This window comes from Leptonotus elevatus, chromosome 18 (genome assembly GCF_054856555.1).
Source record: "Leptonotus elevatus isolate MCC_2025b chromosome 18, RoL_Lele_1.0, whole genome shotgun sequence".
Taxonomy (NCBI): domain Eukaryota; kingdom Metazoa; phylum Chordata; class Actinopteri; order Syngnathiformes; family Syngnathidae; genus Leptonotus; species Leptonotus elevatus.
The window spans coordinates 14,727,339-14,751,506 of NC_141256.1; the positions used below are offsets into that span (position 1 = coordinate 14,727,339).

The window sequence follows — 24,168 nt, forward strand, 5'->3', positions numbered from 1 at the left end:
GCTCAAAGGCGAGCAGCGCTCTGGGTCAGCTTATTATTTCAATTGATGCAAGACGCCGATCTTCTCCGTTGCGCCGCGCTTCAAACCGAGAGACCCGGGCCGGCGGGCCCCTCCGCGCGCTTTTTGGGTCAAGGCTGCAGTCTCACACGTCGCCAGGCAAGTCATGAAGATGCAGCGCTAAATCGCAGTTTATTGTTCACGTATTCGCTATATGGCAGATATGACGTGATCGTTTCATATGGGCAAGTTTGAATTTGACAGTTTTGCGCTTTCAGCGTCGTACCACAAATGCAGCACAATTTTTATTTTGATATTAGCTCTTCTACTGCCAAATGTTATTTTAAAAAAAACAACCCCTACAGTGTTAGCTGATTTCGAGCATTTTCACTCATCTTTCAAAGCAAACTGAATATTGTATGCTATGACTACATAAACATGGAGGATACCATATAAATGATTGGATTCCATTCTTTCATTAGAAAAAAAGCTATGTTTCTACCTTATTCTGTTCTTTAGTGATTTAAGTGACACCAAGCAAAAATTGAAAAAAATAAGGACAATACAAGCTTTTTGTGAAAAGATACATTTTCTGCACAACGGTGATTTTTAACACAAATATTTTTTTTGTTAAGTGACGCTCTGCGAATTAGATTGAATGTGACAACGGCTTTGATCATTGACGTCATCCTTGAAAAAGTTCAATTTGCTAAGATCCGCCCTGTTTTCATGTCATTTGATACCCCGGGAGCCAATTGAAAAGAGATACAATGCTGCCATCTGCTGGCCATAGTTAGTGGGTGTTTTGGGATTTTGCAACCCCGTTCACAAAGCAGCGCTGCACAAGACGTTGCACTGCCCATTGAGAAAAAACCCATAGTTGACGTCAATTCACGTTATTGGCGGTGTACAGTGGGCGTGTCCTAACGTCAATTGACGTTTTGGGCGGTAAAAGAGTTGAGAGTTGTCTCCTCACGATACAGAGAGCGTATGCCTGATAGATTTTCTATGAGACAGCATGATGGCCTCCATCAACATCAACATAGTTCTTTGATACCACAGCAATTCAGTGATATCAGATAGGGTTGGTAATTACGGCAACATCTATGCTAAAGTGTTAGCATTAAACTAGCAGACTTTCATCAGATGTTATGATGTGATTTGGTTGAACATTGTGTTGTTTACATACAGTACAATATGTCATGTGACCTCACGAGTCTAAAGCAAAATCCAGCCATTTTTATCCTACTCAGGGGGCGGCCATTTTTGCCATTTGCTGTCGACTGAAGATGACATCAATGTTGGCTCGGGTCTCAAGTAACAACCAAATAGATTCTGATCAAAAGCGTAGCAACACCGGGACTTGAGATTGCACCACTAGAGTGGGTGGTCCGACACCATCGAGGACCTTGTTGCCCCCGATACTGGGCGATTCCCCCTCCAGAACACTCACTTTATCTTCACAACGGAGCGTAAAACTAGCGAGAAGGCGAGACGAAGGGGGGCTAATTTGCCCGAAGCCGCCTGGTCCGGAGTGTTTGCATGTCCTGCTTGCTGATCCCTTCTAATTGGCCGTCATTACAGCCCACATTAGCCTACCGAGGCTCGGCTGGAGGGCTGGCAAAGCCGAGCCGTGCTCGCTGGATGGCACGCTTTGCTAAATCTGAATTACACAACTCCGGGGCCCATGACTAATACTGGCGCGCCGCGTAACTGCTAATGTAAGCCATGGAACAGATGCCGATGGCGGAATGGCAGCAAATATGGTCCGGTTCACCTTCTCGCAAGGCTGCCTCGGACCAGTCGCCGCGGGAGCGAGCTCGGTCAAGCGGCCATGATGGCTGTCATTCGCCCTGTGATTGGGTTTCACTCGCTGCTCTTAATTGTTTGTTAGTGTTAGCACGCGCGCGCGTGTGTGTGTGTGTGGGGGGGGGGGGGGGTGTTGCTTTGTTTTGTGCGGTCAGCTCAAGTGGTAATGGAGCACCTTCTGCAAGAGGATAATCTTTTATGCTAAACTCCAAACAAACAAGCAAGCAAGCGGCCATGTTTGCACGAGTGACGCGGCTGAGATTGCTTCCATGCTCGGCGGTGACTCATAACTTTAATTGTTTGTTTTTCGCTTGTTTGGAGGCTCGGTTCATGTTAATAATGACGGCGAGGAGAAGTAAACAGTCCAAAAGTACGTTAAGTAGAGCGCTAAGTCGAGAATTTCGCCAAGGCCAACATTGCTAATTGGATCCTTCTTGATTCGAACCTTCATAGAGTAGCATCTGCCATCTAAACCAGTGGTCCACAAACCTTTTCTTTCATCTGATGAAGAAGATCATACTTTCCTTGCTCCGCCCTATTTTTGAATGTAAAAATGACCTCCCAACTTAACTCCATTCACTCGCAGCCATTTTCACTGACGCAACCCCCTTCGCTCCCAGCTGTTTTACTGGATTTTGACTGATTTTGCAAGGCCTACAGAATATTGTGTTCTATTGCTATCAAAACATGGAACCTACCAAAACAAAGATCAGTCTTTTCTTTCGTCAGGAAAAAAATATATATATTTGTATCTGTTTCCGTTTTGCAATAATTAGCATTAGAATATAATAAGTTTCATCATTGTTCACAAACCTGTTCAAAACACTGGGGAAAAGAGCTTTTTGCAACATGGCCCCGGTTGATGTCTTATACTCTGCTGCCACCTGCTGGCATAAGAGTATAGTATACTTCTGTAATAACTACCATTGCCTTCTGTATGTTCTCGCGTTTTGGGGACCATGAACAATATTGAAGTTTTTGGGGAGCAAATGAGTTAAAATGGCAGCACGTAGCTCTGAGATCAATGCCAACTGTCTTTGTCTGAGCAGTGAGTGAATCTCTCGCTTTTCCCGCTGCGGTTACAATCTTTGCTGACTTGAAAGAATGACATCACTGCGGCTGAATTTGACTTTTCCTCTTCTGGACGAGCTTGTCCGGTTTGGACCACAGAAGAATGCAACGTTCCCGAAGCGCTGGCCCATTTTTTATTTTTTATTTTTTTTCCCTGTCAACTTCTCATACTGTCATCGCTTTGACATGTTTGTTTGGTGGCCAGCACTAATCACATTGATTTAGGGATCAGGGGTCTGCTGGTGGGGTTTTATTTTGAATGTTAACCTTTCTAGGTCAGACTTGACGCCAGAGTGGGAGCTTCTGTATATGATCGGAGTTTTTAGCACGAGCAAGGCAACGGTCTTGTCCAGTCGAGAAGTGGTTTTCCAGTCCAGTCCAGCGGTTTTGAAGTTTAACCATAATAAGAAATAATTTTATTACATTGTGATTTTAGACATCGCCATTTGCCGCCGGAACCATTGTTTGAAATAAGAAGAACAAGAACCCAAAGTTAGATTATAAAGTAGACTGGGACATAAGTAACGCATTTTGGGTCTCATTGCCTCCCATTATCCCAAAATGGGGCCGGCTTATTTGAAAGGAAATGAGCACAAGGCTCCCATTAATTACAACTACCTTCTGTGAAATAGTAAGTTGGATTTTTCATTGTTTGTTTTTATTTCCATGTCGGACTGCTGATTACTAAAAGAACGGAAAGAGTGAGAAAGAAGCAAGTTTATGGTTTCCTAGTTTGTATTGTCACGGAACACACTATTTGGTGAGTCTTGACTGGCCAAATACTTTGCCTTGAAAACAGAAAGGAATAAGATAAAGGCACTGTATGAGGCCAAACTGCCGATTATAAGACCGTTTTTATGAATGTATATTCTATAAGTTTTAGTGTTGTCACTATCAATTTAAATTTTGCATTTTAGTGTATTGCAAAAACATTTTTCCTCCTGATTACTGTTTATTAACCAGTGATTGGTGTTTATTTCATACTTTGTATAGTGATTAAAAAAAAGAAAAAAAGGGGGATTGATGTTGTGGTACTGGTTCGGTCATTGTTTTGCAAAGTAAAATCAGATGTTTGCAAATGACTTCTTTCATGAAGGGCTACAGAAATCAGTCAATACTTACTGTTGGTATGCCGAAATCAGATTATTTGGACAACCTAAAATAAAATAAAAAATGGCTCCAAACAATTACTCGATTACTAAAAAGTAATTGTCTATTAATTTGATAATTGTTTACTTGCCGATTAATCAGAGGTGGCAAATCCAGGTCCAGAAAGTAAAAACCCTGCCGCAGTTTGGCATTAGCCCCAACTGCTAGCTAGCTAGCTCCCTAGCTAGCTCCCTGGGTGCTTGTTTACCTGCTAGCTAGCTAGCTAGCTCCCTGGGTGCTTGATTACCTGATAGGTAGCTTGGCAGCTAGCTAGCACGAGGGGCTAAAGCCAAACTGTGGCGGAGCTTTTACTTTCTGGATCTGGACTTGCCACCTCTCGAATTAATCGATTAATTTTGACATCTCTAATAAGTTTTTATCATGTTTACTGCAATTTGTCTTCCAAGCTTTTCTTCCCTTTTCGACCACACCTCCCCCATACATTAGGTATTGGAGACGAGCTATGACGCATGCATTTAAAATCTCCTTTTATGTGCTGTATATGTCATTTTATGAAACATCAATTTAAGTGTGCGGGGTACCCCAAAGGGCGCATGCGGGTCACGGGCAAAACCGCGTCTGAAGCCGAGTGTCGCATGTACGCAAACACCAGCGAGTCTCTCGTGGAAAGCCTCCACCGCACATACCAGGATGTTAATTTGGGATGTTTATGAGCATTCATGACATATGGTATGAAGGGGCCGCCGCCATCGCTGCACTCAATAAGTGATTGGCACTTTTTCCCCACTTGGATTCCCCCCCCCCCTCCCCTCCCCTCCCTCCCTCTGCGACCACATTAGAAATAAGTCTGCAAAATGTTTAGAAAGACGGGCGAAAGCGTCTGCGTTGTAGACACATTATCGGCGTCGAATATACAAGAGGTCGCCTAATTGCCCCTTCCAACTTATTTGTAGCGACAGGATTCACTCATTCATGTGCACAATTTGTTGAGTGAACACGCCAAACAACTTGAACACGCAGACACGTGCGTTTGGTTTCAGGGTGGATTTGCGCTGTTATCATATTGGATTTGAATTTCTTGTAGGATGAAGAGTTGTTGTTTTTTTTTTGCGTGATGTTTCAGCAGCTGTATACTGTGTGTGTGCAATTTCACAGAGAAACGACCCTGGAGAAAGGCGGGAAATTACCCGCTTTGATAAGATGTCTGTAGTTTACTAACATACACACTAACATTCATGTAACTTTCGCATTGTTGGCCATTTCGCGCCGTTTGTATTTAGGGGCCAAGTTTGCTTTTTTGTTGTTGTCATCAATAAGCAAGATTTCTAATTATTTTAGAACTTCCAGGATTTTCTTTGCACTTTTTTACTGTTACAGTCCACGTGAATTGGGGGGTGCTGACGTTAGTTACTCAACAAATCCAGATTGTGAAGCTGTAAAAAAATTCATTCTGCAAATGGAAATCAAATTTAGCATGTGGTCATTTCATAATTTTTGTTCTACCAAAAGCTTAGCTTTAGCTAAGTCATCCGAGTAAACCATCAGATGGCGCTGTTCGGGGGGGGGGGGGGGGGGCTTGTTGTGTGTGCTTAGATATTCTGTGGCAACGGGATCAACTCATTCATGTGCACAATTTGTTTTAGTAAAAACATCAAAGCGCATGAACGCAAAGACATATGGGTTCGCGTTGGGGTTCGGGGCGGATTTGCGCCGTTATTACGTCGGATCCGCGTCGCCTTTCTCGTAAAACGAAGAGATATAAAGAAATAAAGAGCGTTTTACGGGGGCGCCTCGGCAGCCGTTAAACTAGCGTGAACGTCATCCAGTAGCGTCCGGGTCACACATGGGCACGCTATAGTGTCTACTGTACTGTATAGGAAGCAGATAAAGGGCCAGACCGCAGCCGGCGCGAGCGAGGAGTGCTAGTCATTACGCAGCCGAACATTTGGACAACATATGGATTCACCTCTTAAATAAATCAGTCACAAAGGGAAGCCTCATTCTGCAAATCTGCATGACACAAGAAAGCCAAGACACTTGAACATAAATGTCCCGTCGGGTTTGACCTCCAGTTCAAATAGATTTGAACCTGTTGATGTGCTACACAGATGTCTCGTAAAGCTAAATAACACGAGCATTTCCAGGTAAACGCTACGTTTGGGTCACCTGCGTCTGACGACGACACCCCCGGCCGGCCTTCAACTTGCGTGACCTTTTCCGACAGCAGCGGCGGCAGCACATGTTGCCCGGACTTTGGAAATATGTGCGGTCGGGCTGCATGGGGAGGAGGAGGAGGAGGAGGCGGCGGCAGCGAGAAGAGAGGGAAACTGGCTTTTAATAAACAAGATAATGGCTGCCATACGTCCCGTGCCTCTCATCGCCTCGCTCCTTTCACCCGCCACATTTGCACGTTTTCTTGAAGAATGACACCCATTGTTTGGCTGGAAGGAGTGAAAGAAGGCGAAAAGACGGGAGCTGATCGGTGGAGGTGTTCGACGGGATGGGGGGGGGGGGGGGGTAGTCCGGGTGACGAGCGGGATGATTACACAGCCAGAGTTGGTTCAAGTCAAAACTCACCAAATATTATCGTCTGTCCATTCAGGACTCCACGAACTGAAGGCCTCAAATAAGTGGGGGAATTTGGAGACGTATGTTTGTGCTAATGGTCAAATCATTCTATAAACGTGTTAGAAATAATCATCTTCACTCTATTTTCGGATTCTCCTCTATACTGTTAAAAACACAAAGCGCTCGTTTAATTATCAGCAATATTTCAGGGGTGCAAACCAGGCATCGCATTATGCTAATTGGACACGACTCGGAAACAAATTGTGGGAGTTCTCGTTGAAGAATATTTGTGCAAAGCGAGCTTTGGTTGTTAATTTGTTTTTAGGTGACCAGCTTGAGGCTGTCGAGGAATATCAAAGGTACACGTTGAGATAATTATTTTCCGATGGATGCCGTTCACCTGAGCTGCCCTTTTACTCGTTTATTTCCGTTTGCCAATTAGCCAATTAGCCTCCAGATACGAGCGCTTAAACTCTCCTCCTTTGGCGTCCTTGTTTGGATGATAACGTGCGCAAATATCATCTAATCTGATCAAGTTGATCTCATACCTAATTGAGAGTCATCACACTTTTTTTTTTATCATGTTCATATTACAAGTTTTGTGTGCTTTCATACAACTTTGTCTTATGTTTGTTTCAGTACATTATGGAATGTAAGGTGACATCAATCATGCAAACATATAGTAGACTTTAAAATGATAGAGCTGAGTTAGTTTAATGAACGAGTGACTAAGTGCGGTGGAGGGCTTTATTGATTAATTGATTTTTAGTTAGTTAGTTAGTTTTGTATTATTTGGCAAAGTGAGTTAGCATGGTAGTTAGCCAAAGAGTTACTTTGGTTCGGTCGTTTATCAAATGACTTAGGTTGTTAGTTTAATGACATTGATAATAACATGACAGTGATAATATTAATAATAATAATAATCATCACAATGACATGTTTACTGTGTTAGTTGGGCTTATTGAGTGAATTAGTAAAGTAACTAATAAAAGTTAATGAATATTGAGTACGTTTTTGTAGGTTTATTTGACTAGTTAAGTTATTAATTGCAATGAGTGAGTTGGTTATTTTAATGAGTTAGTTTAGTGAGTGACTTAATTTAATAAATCAGGGAGTGAGTTAAATTAGGTTAGTGACTTCATTGGAGTGAGTGAATTTTAGAATGCTCTGGTTGTGTTAGTGTTGTGTGTAGTTAGTTAGCTAGTTAGCTAGTTAGTTTAGACAGACAGTTACAATAGATTATGCAGAAACTATGTATGATATTCCCACAAAATGAATGATTGCATGTTGGCCGAAGAAGAAACAATTAAATTTTGCCGTGCATCTGAATAAGGGGAGAATAAGGCATTTTAATGTGCCTGTGTGCCTCCTACAGGAGTGGAGTGGAACAGCATCACCCTGCAACTCGCTGAATTTTTATGTCAGACAAATATTTGGAGCCCGGTAGTCCCTCTCCTACCTCTTTATCGGACAAATTCCTGTGTGTTGGGGAAAACCCGACAGAGTGGATTGCACTAAAAGAGAATCAGCTGCCATGCCAGTCCATAAAAGAGTCATTTGACATCTCAGGCAACAAAGTGAGTCATGGCTGTGATCCATGCCGGCTGCTTGAAGTGCATCCCAGAGTCGTGTCCCGCAAGGCCGCGTAGCCGCCGCCTCACCCCGACTGTAGTGCTGCCCTTTCCTTCTTATTTCCACACAACCTTTTCTTTTATTTACCTAATCCTCCTCTACTGTCTTTCCTTTTCCCCGCTGTCGTTAAGCCCTCCGAGGCCGCTGCCCGGGCAGTTTTGCGCCAACAATTTTTTTTGGACTCAAATGCTTTCGCTCGCATGCAGAAATGCAAATGATGGCCAATCTCATTTTTCCCGCCAAAACAGCGTCTCCCCTGCATTGTTTGTCTGTGTGACAAATCTGAGCATTTAGAGAGTTGTAGACCTGCGCAAAATGCATCCTTGGTCTCTGATTGACCCTCACAGTCTTTATATACGTTTTTTTTAGTCAAATATGCGCTTCTTCTCTTTTGTCTTTTGTGTCTGGCCTCCGGGCCTCGAGTTTGGCACCTGTGATGTCACGGCCATTGTTTTCCCAGCCAACACGAGGCCCGGGGATCCCCCACCTTCTCAATCCAGCTCTCCGTTTATTGAGTGTCTGCGCGCGGGCCCCCTTGGCCAGGCACTTTTTGCTCTGGCAGGCCAGCGGCCGAGGCTTGCCAGGCTGCGAGCGTGTCGCTCATCCTTGCCAGTCGGCCGCCGTCCGTAATTCAAAATGACAGCGTGATGAAAGCGGAGGTGTGTGTAGAGCACGACGTGGGGCTGCCATGTGACGGGCTCTCTCCGTGTTACCCGCCTTGTCTCCATGTGGTGTGGGACTTGCGGGTGCCAATCCTGGGAAGGAGGACAATAATGGTTGGATAGGGATCCGTGGACCTGAAATAAAAGTCAAGTTGGAGCCATTTTACACAAAATTGGGTGAGAAGTTCTAGATGTTGGAAAACTGCAGTTTGTTTAAATTCAACCTTCAGCTGCTCCGGCCAACGGGAGTGAAAACATGCATGGTGTGTGATCATGGGATTATCATTTTACCCTATTTGCTGTTTGCAGCAACAGCAGTCACAAGCATGATGTATTTTTTGCGTTTTATCGTGCTCAATCCTTCCTCCATCCAAGCCAGTGATTTAACTGTCTGTCCGACGAGAAGATGATTTTCCTCGACGGTGACTTTGCAATCGGCTAAAACTCGCGGGGGAGTGCGCTATCTCCGCTCGGAGACGTTACGTAAGGAGCGGCGAGGAGGCTATTAATTACAGTACCTGCTGATAGTTGAGCGTATTAGCCCGCGTGGCTAATGCAGCTGGCGTTTGACCGCCACTGAGCTCTCTAATGTGTCCGCGGGGAAAACCAGCGCTTCTAATTAATCCTGAGCTGACGGCCAAGCCAGGACATCCTCCAGGGAGGCATCAGTCGGGGGTGCGCAGAGGAGGGTGGGTGGGGAGGCGATATGAGGCGCACCAGCACACTTATCCACAGATTAGACTCAACACCCTCACTTGGGACGATGAAATGCGTCACCGCTGTTGTGGAGAGAATAACTCGTTCTCATGTGCTGAATAGCTGGAATGAATCTTGGAAGACAGAAGAGAACTGCAGTTTATTTCAGTTTTGTTAATACGCCGGATAGGTGGGACCTGGTTTGCAGTATTTAGTAAGACCCCAAATAGTGTGCATTAAATTGTGAGCTCACTCACGCTATCAGATTGCGCATTCTGTTGGCAGCAGGTGTTGCAGACAGAGATTTTTGAAGATTTTGCATGAAATTATCTCATTCACTCCTAGCCATTTTCACTGAAGCAACTCCCTTCGCTCCCGGCTGTTTACTGGATTTTGACTGATTTTGCAAGGTCCACAGAATATTCTGTTCTATTGCTGTAAACACATAGCAAAAGAAAAATGAAGAGTCTCTTCTTTCATCAGGGATAAAATAATATTTGTATCTGTTTCCGTTTAGCAGTAATTAGCATTAGAATATAGCTAAGTTTCATTATTATTCACAAACCTGTTGAAAACACTGGGAAAAAGCAACATGGCCCTGGATGATCTCTTATACTCTGCTGCCACCTGCTGGCCGTTTTTTGTAATTACTACCATTGTTGTAAGTGGCCTCTTCATGTCAGAAGCTGTATCAAAGCCTTCTGTATCCTCTACCATAAAAAAAAACATTAAAAATGTATACATACGTTTTTGGGTTTGAATGAGTTAATGGCAATTTTCTATTCTTCTCATTTCTAATTTCTCGTTGAAAGAAGTTTAATTTTTTCATAGTTTTACCCATCGCACTCTTTTAAACCTATAACACACTTTTAAACACACTTTTTAAAGAATTCCTTCACGTCTGTGCTCACTCTTGCTCGCACAGTTCTCCAAATTAGAGCCAAAGTGTGCTTGCTACAAGCACTTCCAGTTGAAGTTGACTTGGATACAGACGTAAAACTATAGCATTGCATATGTAAACACCAACATTTTCATTTAAATCATATAATTTCGACCAACGGGAATACAAAATTAATGTTGAGATATAATGTGAAACACTCCAGTCAGGCTAACGGACACTAGCATACATGTTCCGATAATTATGGACCTTGAAACAGCTGCTACTTTAACCCACAAAGCAGCAACGTATACAAATAGTGCGTACAGCCCAGTGGGAACATCAGCCTGCCGATTGTTCCACCAGAGACAATTAGTGGATCTCCTGAAGTCTGAAAAGTGATCTTTTTTTTAAATTAATTATTCTTTTTTTTTAACCACTTTCACTCAAATGAGAAAGGCCACTCCAGGGTGAGGTATTAAAAAGAAAAAAAATGAGCATATTTATGTCCTGTCTAGCGCACTGTAAAGTTTCCGTGGTCTGAAAAGGTTGCCTGAATCTCATGCATGTTTGTCAATATAATTTGCCGGGCTATTGGACCCGGAGGAGGGCCGGCGGCTCCCTTAAGGTTTGCGCCTCAAATGCCAACATCTGTCTGCCAGCGGCGGGAGAATGAGACGCGGCGGCGACACCTTGGCGCCGGCTATTCTCTGCTTGACAGAAGCCACAAGGTGCAACTTTGGAGATGAAAACAGGCCCGACTATGCAAATCCTCCAGAGTGCGTGGAGCCCTTTAACATTAATCAGATGGAACTTGTGCCGCATGAATGCCTGATGTCATCTAACGGGTGTCTTTATTGGAGTGTGGCATCAAAACGTCTTGTGTGTAGAATAGACCGCCGCCAAGGCCCAAAACAAAAATATTCATGAGGTCGGTTTGACTACACATTGTTTGAATGAAAGAATGGAGTGTTCATAATCAAAATGTTTTGTAAGGAATAAAAAAAAAAAAAAAAAAACTGTAAACGCTATATAAGAGACAATGTCTGGTCTCAAAAGCATACCGTACTTGAGCGTCATGGGCTAGGACATGATAAAAAGTTGAACTAAAAACTGAAGGAAAAATTTCAAGACCACCCCCAAGGACATTGTTGATTTAAAAAAAAAAAGCTCCTTGGCTAAGCTAAACTTCTTTAGTCACATAAACATGTAAACCAACGTGACATATTTGTTTGCTCCGTGACTCCAGATCAAAGGCAGCAGGAGTAAGTTTTTTTTTTTTTTAAACTAATACATTTAGCTTTTTTTTTTTTTTTAAATGACAAACAATACATTTTTAATGCACGCGTCCCTTTGAAGAACACCAGAATAGAACCACCAAAGCGCCGCCGTCGCAAAGTGCACAATCGGCACATTTTGTCAAAACAGAGACATTTATTTGCATTTTGTGTGCGTGTGCATGTTCTTGTGTGTGTGTGTTATGTGCTGATGTGTTGTTCCAGTCAAATAACATTTTATTACTTTTTTTTTTTTATTTATATGTTTGTGCGCCTGCAGAATCAGCCAATGGGGCGCTTGGTTTGAAATGTCACCATAGAGACGAGCTTCAGGCGTCTTCCACCGAAGGTGAGTGGCTAGCTTCGTCGCACGCACACACACAGGTTAGAGGACCTGACCAGTGCCTTTTGAAGGCATATGGTGTTCGGGATTTATGGATTCCCTGCAATATTAATGTCCAAAATGTCAGAGGAAAGCCGCGTTCAAAAAAAGGCGGTGGAGATTGTAGCGCGACTCGTCGTAGAGCTCTTCCCGCTTCCATCCTGCCGGACGTTCGCTGGACAATTTCTGCCTGAAATGAAATATTTGGGCATGGACAAAAAAAGTATATGGACTCAATACGTTGGCCAATCAGATGAGTTTGGTGCGCGAGAAGGAGATTTTGGGATGAAAAATGTTCAGTACAGTTCGATGATGATGAAATAAATCATAAACAGAAACCGAATCGTCAAGTTATATTATGCATTGAGTGTGGTGATACTTTTATTTTGAAGGTTTGATTTTGACAGGATGTGTTACACCGAGCAGACCGGGAGGGTTTCACTTTCATTACGCCTTGCCATTTGTTGAGCCCTTTATATCGTACACAACTCGATTCATTGTTTTGGTATGAAAACCGAGCACATGTACGAAAGTTGCGACGAAAATAATAGTCAAAAACTGAATCCTACTCTCAACCACAGCCTGGTAACGTGCTGTCCTTGTTCTGGGCCCACCACAGCATTTGGTTCTACTGTACATTGTACACAGTAAATTGCGTAGAGTAAGTTTGACTCTATTTAGAGTGGGAGGAAATAGACTCCGTTTTAGAGTAATATTTACACTTGGAAGAGAGTAAAAATAAAAAATAAAATAAAAGTCGTGTCAGCTGGAATCTTTGTAACTCCAAGAAAACAATGTTTTTTGGTCTCCTTTTACATATAAGCAAACAGTAGGAGGGGCATAGCTCAGGTGGTAGTGTGGCAGCCTCCCAAGCTGAAGGTCGTGAGTTCCTTCCTCAACCCTTGAGTGACTTTTTCCAGTTCTTTATTTTTCTCTCTTGCAAGTGTAAATATTACTCTAAAACCGAGTATTTGGTCAAATTTACTCAACAGGATTTACTGTGTAGACATTTACAGACTTTGTTAATAATCACTGACCTTTTTTTTTTTGTGCAGCGCAGTCATTTCCCCGCTGTCCTTCCACTTCGATCGTGCGGCCTAAAAAGTTCTTTGGAATCCCGCTGGAGCACTTCAATCAATTCAACTGACGGATTCATTTCATTCAGATCTGTATAAAACGTGATTAGCTAACTAGTCAAGCTCCAAAACGCAGTTATGGACTAGTCAAGTCGACTCATCGGTCCAACGTGTCGGATTCCGCGCACGAGGACGAGGAAAAGAACAAGAAGGCTGGTATGATGTTGAAAGTTACTGCGTGTGATTTGTAGTGAAGCGATTAGGCCGCTGATGACTCCCAGTAGAGGAATGTTGTGTTTATCCACCTCAAATGAAACATCAATTTAGACCCCCCCCCCCTCCTCCCCCCCATTCCATCCTCCTTCCCTCCCTGTAAATGAAGCAAATTCAAACAAGGGCCGCTTGTTGGCGTCTCCTGTGAGGACGTAAGCTCCTTATGACAAAATGCTTTGTTTGCCACCCCCACCCTTAGTCACAAATCATTAAGTGCTTGGCTGGGGTGTTTTAGCGCGGTGGCTGGCGTGGAAAACGACGAGCCGCTGCCGCCGTCCCTCCAGCGCGCGGGATTACGAGGCCGCGTGTTTGTGAGCTTGTGACTCTAATGGGCTGGTAATTACCGTTTGTTTATGAGTTTATCGATGCGTGCCGCCACCGAGCCTGCGCGCCGCTTCCAGGCGATGGCGGATAAGACCCCCACATACCCGTCCCCCCCGCCCTCATCTAAAGAGCCGGTTAGCTCACATTGTGAACTCCCACTGTGATCGTATTAGCAGGACTGACACTTTTGATGTGCGGCGCTCGGGGTCCGGGGGCATCTATCTATCTTGACTTTAGCAACCTTGGCGCGGGCGAGCGACACCATTTCTCACTTTGATGTTTCAGTCGAGAGCTGTGAGGGCAAAATGCACACACACACACGCGCACGCAGAAATAAGGTAAGAAGTAGGGGTGTCGGGCGATTCAAATTTTTAACCGGAATTTATCGCATGACTCCAATGGTTAACTCGCGATTAATTGTTTCATACTCTTGTTAAACTAATAGAAATATGGCTGCATCTTTAGGCATTGATACAGAAATTTCACAATAATTCAAATTAAAAAGATATACTGTACTGTAAAAAGACGAGTGTGACATGGATTTGTGTTGGTCATTTTTCTGCCACTAGATGGCATAATTGCATTTGTGAGACGGTGACAGCTCAGTGCATTTCTCTTTTCATTTTGAGAGCTATCTAATCTTTAACATGAAGTAACTTGTGAAATTCTGCAAATTTTTACAATTTTTCAAATACACCTTGACCCCAGTCTCCACAAATGTATGCATTATTATTAAATTCATTACTGCTAAATTTTGACGTTGCCACTGGAATTCCCCCAGCACAGGCTTTTAGTAAGAAGCGCTTATAAATCACGCACTAAAAAAAAATTTGTGGCGTTAAAGGAACTTTAAATTCACTCAAAATTAACACACAAATTTCGACACCCCGAGTAAGAATCACTTTATCCTTTCTGCCACTGAATATCAAAATTTGTCAATGCTGACATGTGCATGTTACGTTTTCAGCTGCCTGCGAACGAAGCGAGTGCGTCCGTCCGGGAGGTCCAGGTGACCGCTTTGCGGGCTCCTCCTCCTCTCCCTGTGGGAGGTCCCGCGGATCCACGTTGGGCTTTGGTTGGTCGCCGGGCGCGTCTTCGCTGAGCGCGGCGGAGATTTATTGAGGCTTCAGCCCAAATGACGCGTTCGTCTTTTGCTCTCTTACTTGCTGCCAAGTTAAGCGGTAGCATAATTAAAACCCTCAAGAGAATCTCTTTCAAGTACACAATGGCCTCACGCACACACGCACACGCACACACGCATGCAGTCTTTGCTGTCACGCTTACACAAAGGCTATTTGACCACACACACGTACACACACACACACACATGCAGGCTGCATGTCTTCACACAGAGCGGGACGATGCGGGGCGGTATGAGATCAAATCTCGAGTTGGCGAGGAGGAAATTCATTTTCACGTTAGCTAGCGTGGCGTTATTACGGGGGCTGGAAACATGCGCACCTACGCACGACGCCAAAAAAGGACACAACTTTCATTTGTATCATTGGCAATATTTTTGCCAGAAGGCTTGAAATTTTTTTTCCAATTCTTGCATTTGGGGGTCATCATATATTTCATGTCTGTCCTTTCACACACATCGTGTAAACCTCTGGTCATTCATTTGATTACAAGCTCAGTCACGTTATTTTTTTTTTTAATTCATGGAAATAAAAGACCACGAAAAGAAAAGAAAAAACATTAAAAAAAAAATTATGACGACAACATATGGTGCAAAATTATACAGCGAATGGCAAATGCAAGAATTAGCCAAAAGACACTCCCCTCACACACGCACACACACACCCACGCTCATGTACACGCATGCACACGCAGCCACTATACAGGACAATTACTCACGTTAAACACCAACAGATGCCATCTTGATTAAATTTGACCGCACAAACGCAAATGGATGCAAGAAGAAGGAGAAGGGGGGATTAAAGGGGGGGGGGGTGTAAGAGGGGGGTGCGCCACGGGTTCTCAGAACATATGATGTCGTGCAGGTCATCAGAAGCGGGATTGGATCTGAGACCCCCTGTGGTCACCCCCTTGTCCAGAACCCACCGTGGGGAAGGGCCTCCAGGTTTTCACCATGTAGACAGAGAGACAGGTTGTCCTTCAAAGTCTGCTATGTGTGTGAATGGACAGACAGAGCTTTACACATGTTTTGTGAATGGACAGACAAAGTGTCTTCGTTGCGTGTGAATTGACTAAAATATTTATTCGAGCTTGGACTCGCGTCCCAAAATCTCCATTCACCATTCGGGTTGAAATCAGGAAATCACATTTGAATTGATTCGCATCTTTTCTTAAAAAAAAAAAAAAACACGTCATAGTTCAACAAATAAAAAAATCAAATTTTGTCAAAGTAGTAAATGGAGTGCACTTAGATAGCGATTTATCTACACCATACATTGTCCAAAGGGGTTTACAAAGACAAATATTTCTCTTATTTGAAAATGTGAATACGGGCACGCTGACGCATCCACGACGACCGACAGAAAAGTCTTAGTTTTAGTCTTAGTCTTAGTTTTTAGTCGGAAATTGCTTACTTTTACCACAAGGATCCCTCGTAGTATCCTGCCTTATGGCGTGGTAAATCCCATCCATTTTATTTCAGCTTTGTCCTAGCTAGCGCTAAGCTAGCCGGGAATTTCGTCTCCCTGCGACGTAGACTCGCAGAAGCTCGCTTTGTTTGTTGCTGTGACAAATTCACGCCAGAGGCTGAGATGGGCTAAAATTACAATTTAAAAACCAAAATTGTGGACATTCACTGTCTATTCATGGTATTAAGTGCAAAAAAATAGTTGTATTATTTGTCATTGTTTTGTCACAATAGAAGCTAAAAAAAGGACAAAACATTGGTGTCCCATTAGTGGCGGTGACCTACACGCACTCTTGTTTGTTTATCATCTCTAGACACGCGTGCAGAGCGGGGGCCCGGGGCCCGCATGGGTCTGATGAGGCCCACTTGGGACCCATCTAGTGCCCATCTGTTTATTCTGCAGGGGGATGCCCAGGAGGGACCCCCAACGCTTGGGCCTCTTAAAGGGACACTCCTGTTCCAATCAGGTAAACACAACACACACACACGCACACACACACATTCTGCACTCACGGGATTTGGGTTGAAATTTTGACATAAAGTGCACAACAAAGATGATTTAAAAAGGATTTATTGTGGGCTGTACTGGGTTTTTTTATGTTTTAAAAATAAAATGTTGAGAAAATATTGCCTTAATGTTGCACGTGTGTTTCAAAATTGCCCTTAAAACACAAAAAATCGAATAAGGTAAGTTTAATAATTTATGAGTAAACCCATAGAAAGGTCTCGAGAAACCGTTTTGGGCATTTCCTGGTGTCTTATGAAAACAGACTTTCCAATAGAGATTTGGTCCAGTTGCTACAAGATTTGAACCTGCCACACCGAAAAGTTTTGATATGTGTGGCCAGCAATAAATGGCTTGATAAGATGAGTTGGTGGGCAGCATATACATCACGAGTAGATGTCGACAAAAAAAAAAAAAGGACACGAGTGGCCATTTTAGGCTCATTTTAGCCGTTTCTTGGTGTCTTCCAAAGACCAACTTGTCCCCGAGATTTTGTCTGATTGCTGCTAAATTCGAACCACTTGTACTCGACAAATTGTGACAAATTTGAGTTTTTCAACACTGTGTGGGCGAAGCGCGGCCGCTGAAGAAACAAATGCACATTTTCCTCCGAGGCCCTCCTAAATTCCCGACCCAAGCGAGAGACGCAGCGATCCAAAAGAAAAACACCGGCAAACTTAAGTGACTTAAGAAAAGTGCGAGGCAAATGAGGGGTTGCCATATAGTTAATGTAGAGCAGCCGTCCTCCCCCTCGCCGCTAAATCCGACGCGGAATGATCTCAAAGGCAAACGCTGCTTGTTGGTGGATCTTTTTATGTGGAGCAGAAGGAGACTTGAAAAGTGATACCTCGGCGTACCTGCTTGAAAGCTTCTCTTCCCCCCTCAGCGAGGGATTAAGAGCACAATGTTTTTTCCTTTTTTCTTTCTTTTCCTTTTTTTTTTTTTTGCTGTTATTCTCGCCGCCGTGCTCCACCCTCCTCATTAAAGACCGTGCATATTCTCCCCGGAGAGTCCTCCAACATTACAACTCTTCTCCAGGTACAGCTCTCTCGGGTCCCCTGGTTCCCTCTCATCTCCTCCCCCTCAACCTCGCCGTCCCTCCCGCCTTCCTTTCGACGCCCCCTCCTCGCTGCGCCACCCGACGCCCTTTTCTCCCACCTTGCCGCCACCTTTATCTCGGCGCACCTTGCGTCTCTCCCCTTCGCACCTTTCCATCTGCATACGCCAGGGCTTATTTTGAAGTTGCGGCCCACAACAGATATTCAATATTAATGAGGACCCTCATGAATTTTTGAGCTCTAATTAGGCGGCTCTCGCTTCGTTAACCGAGAAGGTTCGGGGCGAGAAATATCCCGACAACATCCTCCCCTCTCCCGCCCCCTCCCTTTGTAATGTCCCGCGCCGGTGATGGCGACGGGACGAAGGCAGTGTGGGTCGATTTGGGGGGGGGGTGTAGTAACGAGCAGGCCTCATTATAAGACAGCTGGCCGTTAGTTTGTGTGTTACGAGGTTGTATCATCTCTGCGAGCGGTCGCCTGCTGGGCCGTTATTTAGCCATTCTTTTTCATCGCCTCTCCAAATGACGCAACGGCCCGCGATGCCTTCGAGTGTTGCGGGAAAAACACGTGAGCAGGAAAGGTGACACGCCACGTGGCCGCGGCATCCGGAGCTTTAAATATCTCAGAACAGTGTACACGAATCAATCAATGAAAAACTTTATTTAACCGGAGACAGAGGTCTCTTTTTTTCGTCACAAGCACAAAGCAACAAAATTCTCTTTAACAGTTACGACCCGACCAAGAGACATAAAACAAGGACTAACAGAGAGAGAAAGGCAAAACGGAAAGCCTGATTGGTCACCAAACAATGCCCCGAAAGTCTCGAACTATGCGGGGTACAGTACGGGTTTGGCAAAACATGTTGGCTTCATAGACCACTCGGTTACCCGTATGTGTAATTGTGATCGTCGTGTTTTTTTGTTTTTGGGCAATTTGTGCGCTGACATTGACTGGCAACATTGACAATGAATGGTGACCAGTCCATTGTTTGTCTAAAAGGGCCCTGGCACTGATGGATGACCTATTGATTTTTTTTTCTTTCTGTACGGTATGTGCCATATCACTGGGTGGCAACTTGGCATGGGCCGGGATATCACATCTGAGAATATGCTGCTGACCGTCAGCAAAAAATATTGCGGCATCACCGTATTGCATTTATAGTTCTGAAATAAATCGTTTTATTTTTCAGAAAACGAGTAGCTCCTTCTCTGTGCTCTTCCGCTTTGTGATGCAACGTCCAGAGCAGAAACAAACTGATGTTAGCCAGCTAGTTAGCAAGTTAGCAAGCCTGTAGTATTTCTTTTCACCAATTGGACGTTAAATCTTATCACGGCTTGCAAAAATATTCATCGAAAGCCGGAATATATTCCAGCTCATCTACCACCCTAATGAGAACAAGTGCTTTAGAAGATGGGTCGATGGATGGATCCACACCAGTTGCTTACTGTTAGCTTGAAACAAGCAACTGTCAGGTAGGACAAGACGAGCAGTGTGATCCGGCGTCTTAGTTGAGTTGCATGCAAGCGGGGGAGTGCATCGCGAGCATATGTCATGTCCACCCGAGTGCCTCCATCACACTCCTCTCCCACGTGAAGCTCACCCCCCCCCCCCCCCAGAGCTCCTCTCCTCTCGGATTTTTGCTTCCTGATCCCCTCTAAAGGTGTGTCAGGATGAGCGCGGCTTCGACAACACGAGCCCAACGCGCCCCCCCCCCCCCCCCCCTCACACCACCTCGTGCCGCCATCATGCCTACTTGTGCATATGCAGAGGAAGGAAGACGCAAGAAAACAAGGCGAGGAGATGCGCACCTCTGACAGCCAGCATCAAGCGGGCGGCTGACAGAATAAGGGCGGCGATGATGATCTGAGACATCGGGATGTGAAGGAAAGAGAGGAAGGAGAAAGGCCTTTCTTTTTCTTTTCCCCGCATTTCATTTTTTCCATACCTGTTTTTTTTTTTTTCTCCACGCACACCCCCCACTTGACACGCCTGACTCGTGTGGCGTTAATCTCCCCAGAGGGAGGTGACGTCCCCCCCCCCCCCACACACACTCCTTGGTTCTCTTCTCCATGTTCCACTCCTTTCCCTTTCTTTCTGTTATTTCCATTTCAAAACCCATCAAAGGCGGTCACTAACGACGCGGCCTTTCATCAGATGGTTGATATCGTGACGCTCTCGCCACGTTCCCCGTTTAATCCCGAGTTTGCCTCTCCGAGCAAGATGTCGCCGGCGGGTGGGTGGTAGGCAGGGGGTGGGTGGGTGGGTAGAGCGGGGGCGGGGGGGGGAGCGAGGGAGGGACGTGCCGGTGGCTCTCCCAGGAGGATGTCTTTGTCATCCGCAAGCTTTTACACTTTTACACGCCGCCCCAATTCGTCGGCGGCGTTCCGGGAGGACTGCGCATGGGGCTAAACATTAGGCACGCCTTCGCAATCTAATGACGTCTAATACCAAGTGCTGATCTTGGCAAAAGTACCAAGAGTTGTCCTACGTCCAGACAAGAGAATTTTCTTTACTGCCATGACATACCCGCAAACTTTGAGCTGCAGCAGTTTAGTTTAGTGCCTTGCTGAAAAGCGCCACGGTACGGGTGATTGTGTTGGGGGGGGGATGTTCCAGTGGTCCATGGTCCTAATTTTTCTTCTGGTTGTTGGCCGAAATTTAACTGGGAACTCTACAATGACAGGTCGTAACTACTTTGACGGATGTTGAACAGGGTTTGGCAAAGACACTAATTAGCACTTTGATCACTCGATCATTATCAATATTATTATTATTGAGGTGTTTTCCTGGCCCAAATGAAGGCATTCGGGGAAATGGCAAATTCTGTTCTCATCTTCTTTGGCGGTTTTAGGAGCAACTTTGGCATAATACCGCAATTGCAGTCAAAAACGAACTTCCTGCTAGTTCAAGGCTGTTTGAATAAAAACAGTCCTCATTCAGACGTTTTAGAACAAGAGGTGTGGCCGCCGCTATCGTCCTTGATTTGCACATCAAGACGGTTTTATCGTCAATGATAAGAATTCCCGTGCCCAGGCCCCGTCCCACTCACGCCGTGACCACCGAGTGTCGTCCCAATCACACACACCCACAAACGGGCTGACTATGAGGCGGCGGCATATTATGCTTTTTAAATGCCTCATCGTATATCATTTTATTAGCCTCACCTGCCATGTAACCCGTGCCCTCTTTTCCTGTAATTACGGCGAGGTTGAAAAACGTGCCGTAATTGTTTGGGAACGAGGGAGAGGAATTTGCACGCTCCTCATCCTCTTCCACTTCACCCCCCCCCCCCCCAAAAAAAAGAAGGAAAAAAACCCACCCTGCCAGTTGCCTCACTCGCAGCTCCTGGGGTAGTGTGCTTTTTATTATTTTTCCAATTAGAGTCAATTGACCTGACAGAATGGAGGGCAATTAGTGATATTTCCCCCTCCACGCGGGGCCTGCCGGGTAATTTGCTGGAGGTTGTCGCCGGTGCTTTATGCGGATACACCGCTCCGCCCGCCACGCCGTCCCGGAGCATAATGGCTTATGATTTGGCCCCGCACTTTCTTCCTCCTCCCTAGTAAAGTACAATTACAGACTGTTGAAGGGTGTCATCTCTTTGAGTATTTATGCGGCGGCGGGAGATGAGATCCTTCCTGGATGTTTGGGGGATTGTTTCCAGAGCGACGGCACAAGCGCTGTTGGTTTAACAAAATGCTCAGCAAAGGAGGCATAATGAGCGCATTCCGCGGCGCCTATGCGGGAATAACTCGAGCATTCAAAGACTTACGGGGGAGGCGGGATATGGGAGAGCTGGTTGGCTTAAATCTCGCTATTGACAAACTTGATGAATGTCATTTTTGTATCCGTACCTGCAAAAAGAGAGGATGTGCTGTTCCACAATGGCCTGGTCGACTTCCCCCCCGTCTCAATGCAGACGTTTTTTTTGTTTTGTTTTTTTTAGTCTTCCCAACTAAGTCGTAGAAAGTAATGAATGAGGTTGTCATTTTGCAAACTTCAGACTATGAACAAATTTCATAATATTGCATCTGTATACTAGTGCAGTTCTAACATTGTTTTTCTTCAAATAGTCAAACATGAGAATTGTAGAAAAACATTTTCAATTTCTCATATTGCATCTGTATTTACATATCATTTTGTATATACAGAATAAAGTCAAGAAAGAAGAAGAGTAAGGTTGTTACGTTGTTGTACAAGAAATTTTCACATAAATGATCATTTACGTGAAAATTTCATGACATTTCTTGAAATGTTTATACAAACACAACATTGTTTCTTTTCTCGTGAGATACTTGAAATTTTTCAACTTATTGCTCTTAACATATTTTTTCTCATTTTATGACTTAGAACTTTAATCTTGACACTGGCTCTCTTGAAGTTATTTATTTTTAACATATATATATATATATATATAATTATGTATTTTTCAAATAGTAGGATTTCTGGATTTCCCAGTGCTTATTTGTCTACATATTTTTTTTCTTATTTCATTAAATTTGTACTTCATTGTTTTAACATAATTTTTTTTTTTAGTAGTTAAAAAATCTTCTTTTTTTTAAGCATTGAACGAATTATGGAGGAGGCGGGATATGGGAGAGCTCGTCGGATTAAATCTCCCTATTGATGAACTTGATGAATGTCATTTTTGTATCCGTACCTGCAAAAAGCCGGGTTGCTGTTTTCCACAATGGCCTGGTCGGCTCCCCCCCCCCCCCCCCCCCACACACACTCGTTTCAATGCCGGCATCAAGAAAATATATAATCTTCCCAACTAAGCTCGCCTTGGCGTATCACTACCGCTGAGTCTCTAAAGCGGAGAAAATCTCCTCAAAGTGCCGCGCCACAAATAAATAGGCTTCATTTACCCCTTTTTTTTTTTTTTTTTTTTTTTTTTTGGGGAGGCATCATCCGCACCGGGGCCATAAAAGGGCCGGCGAATAATAGTGGCGACTTGTTTGGAGATGAAGGCGACGGCGACATGGTGGGTTAGCGGAGAAGAAGCGGCACACATGCAAATTGGTGGGATGCAAGGAGAAAACATGTTAGATACCGCGGGGGTGAAATTTATTCCATGCATGTGAATATTACACACACACACCCTCGACATAAAGCGCGACATTCACTACATCTGTTGTGTTAAGTGACTGTAATTTAGGTGACATTGGCACAAAGCCTCTTAATGTAGCCCCGGTGGACCACCCCCTGGCCCCCCCCCCCCATATATCCACCCATCCACCACGGGTACCACGCGGGACCAAACGGAGGCATCTCGCAGCTGGAGCGGCGTCAAGCATCATTTGCCTCCCCACGTGATTAATTACACTTTGATCACTTGAATCCAAATCTGATTCATTTCGCCGGCGTGTCAGGCAGGCATCAACCGGACGTTTTTTTTTTTTTTGAAATTTTATTATTATTATTTTAATGAGCTTTTAACATATGACGCTAATGTTGCGCACGTGCTGGAACATTTGTTCGGTGTCATCAGTGAATGACCAGAATTGCCGTCAGGAAGGTGAGGTAAAATACGCGGCTGTCGGAATGCAAGAACAGAAGGACGCCGTTTGATTTGAATGGATTTCTTCACTTTTTGTTCATTAACCCTCAGGCCTTGTTGGCTTTTAATACCATTTCAGCCTGTTCGCGACTATGAATTGGCAAAATGCTCAGGTTCAAATTGTATTTTTTTTTATACATTCAGTACAGTGAATCCTGCTTTGAATAGCAAATTCTTGACGACCCCCTCCCCAAGGTTTTTGTTATTGGGTATAAACGCCACAATATGGTGGCAAAGCACTTAAAATGGAGAGGATCATAAAGCATCAACACTTCTCGCATATACACAATCGTGAGGCCATTTTACTTAAACAACATTCAGTAGCTAATTGATTCAACACAAACAAAGCACTTTAAGATCCGGCTCAAGATCAGCAGTATTAGCTAGCATGCTAACCTAAGTAACACACTTGACACCACACATGGGCAAACGTATGAGCACTTGAACTCAAACACAAACGGCATCCAGTCATTAAACTCACCTTTTGGTGATGACGTAAAATTAAAGTTAGGGAAGACAAGCAAATTGTAACGGCAGACGAAACAATTCAAGGACGGCAACAAAACAAGACATCTCAAACGCAATTAATGAATTACACAACACCAACATTCTACCATATGATTTCTTTGAATTTTCAACGTATAATTAGTGAATAATTTTCACGAATGATGAGCCACGAATATGCA

At 44.3% G+C, this 24,168-nt stretch overlaps 1 long non-coding RNA gene across 2 annotated transcripts in view; it reads left to right on the top strand.

The window, feature by feature from the left end:
• LOC147158798 (uncharacterized) overlaps positions 1–24,168 on the top strand; it is a 146,007-nt gene that overhangs the window by 69,948 nt on the left and 51,891 nt on the right. For both annotated transcript variants that reach the window (XR_015090894.1, XR_015090893.1), the window contains 3 exons: positions 11,980–12,048; positions 13,137–13,373; positions 16,674–16,826. This is a non-coding gene — a long non-coding RNA (uncharacterized LOC147158798). The remainder of the gene's footprint in view (positions 1–11,979; positions 12,049–13,136; positions 13,374–16,673; positions 16,827–24,168) is intronic.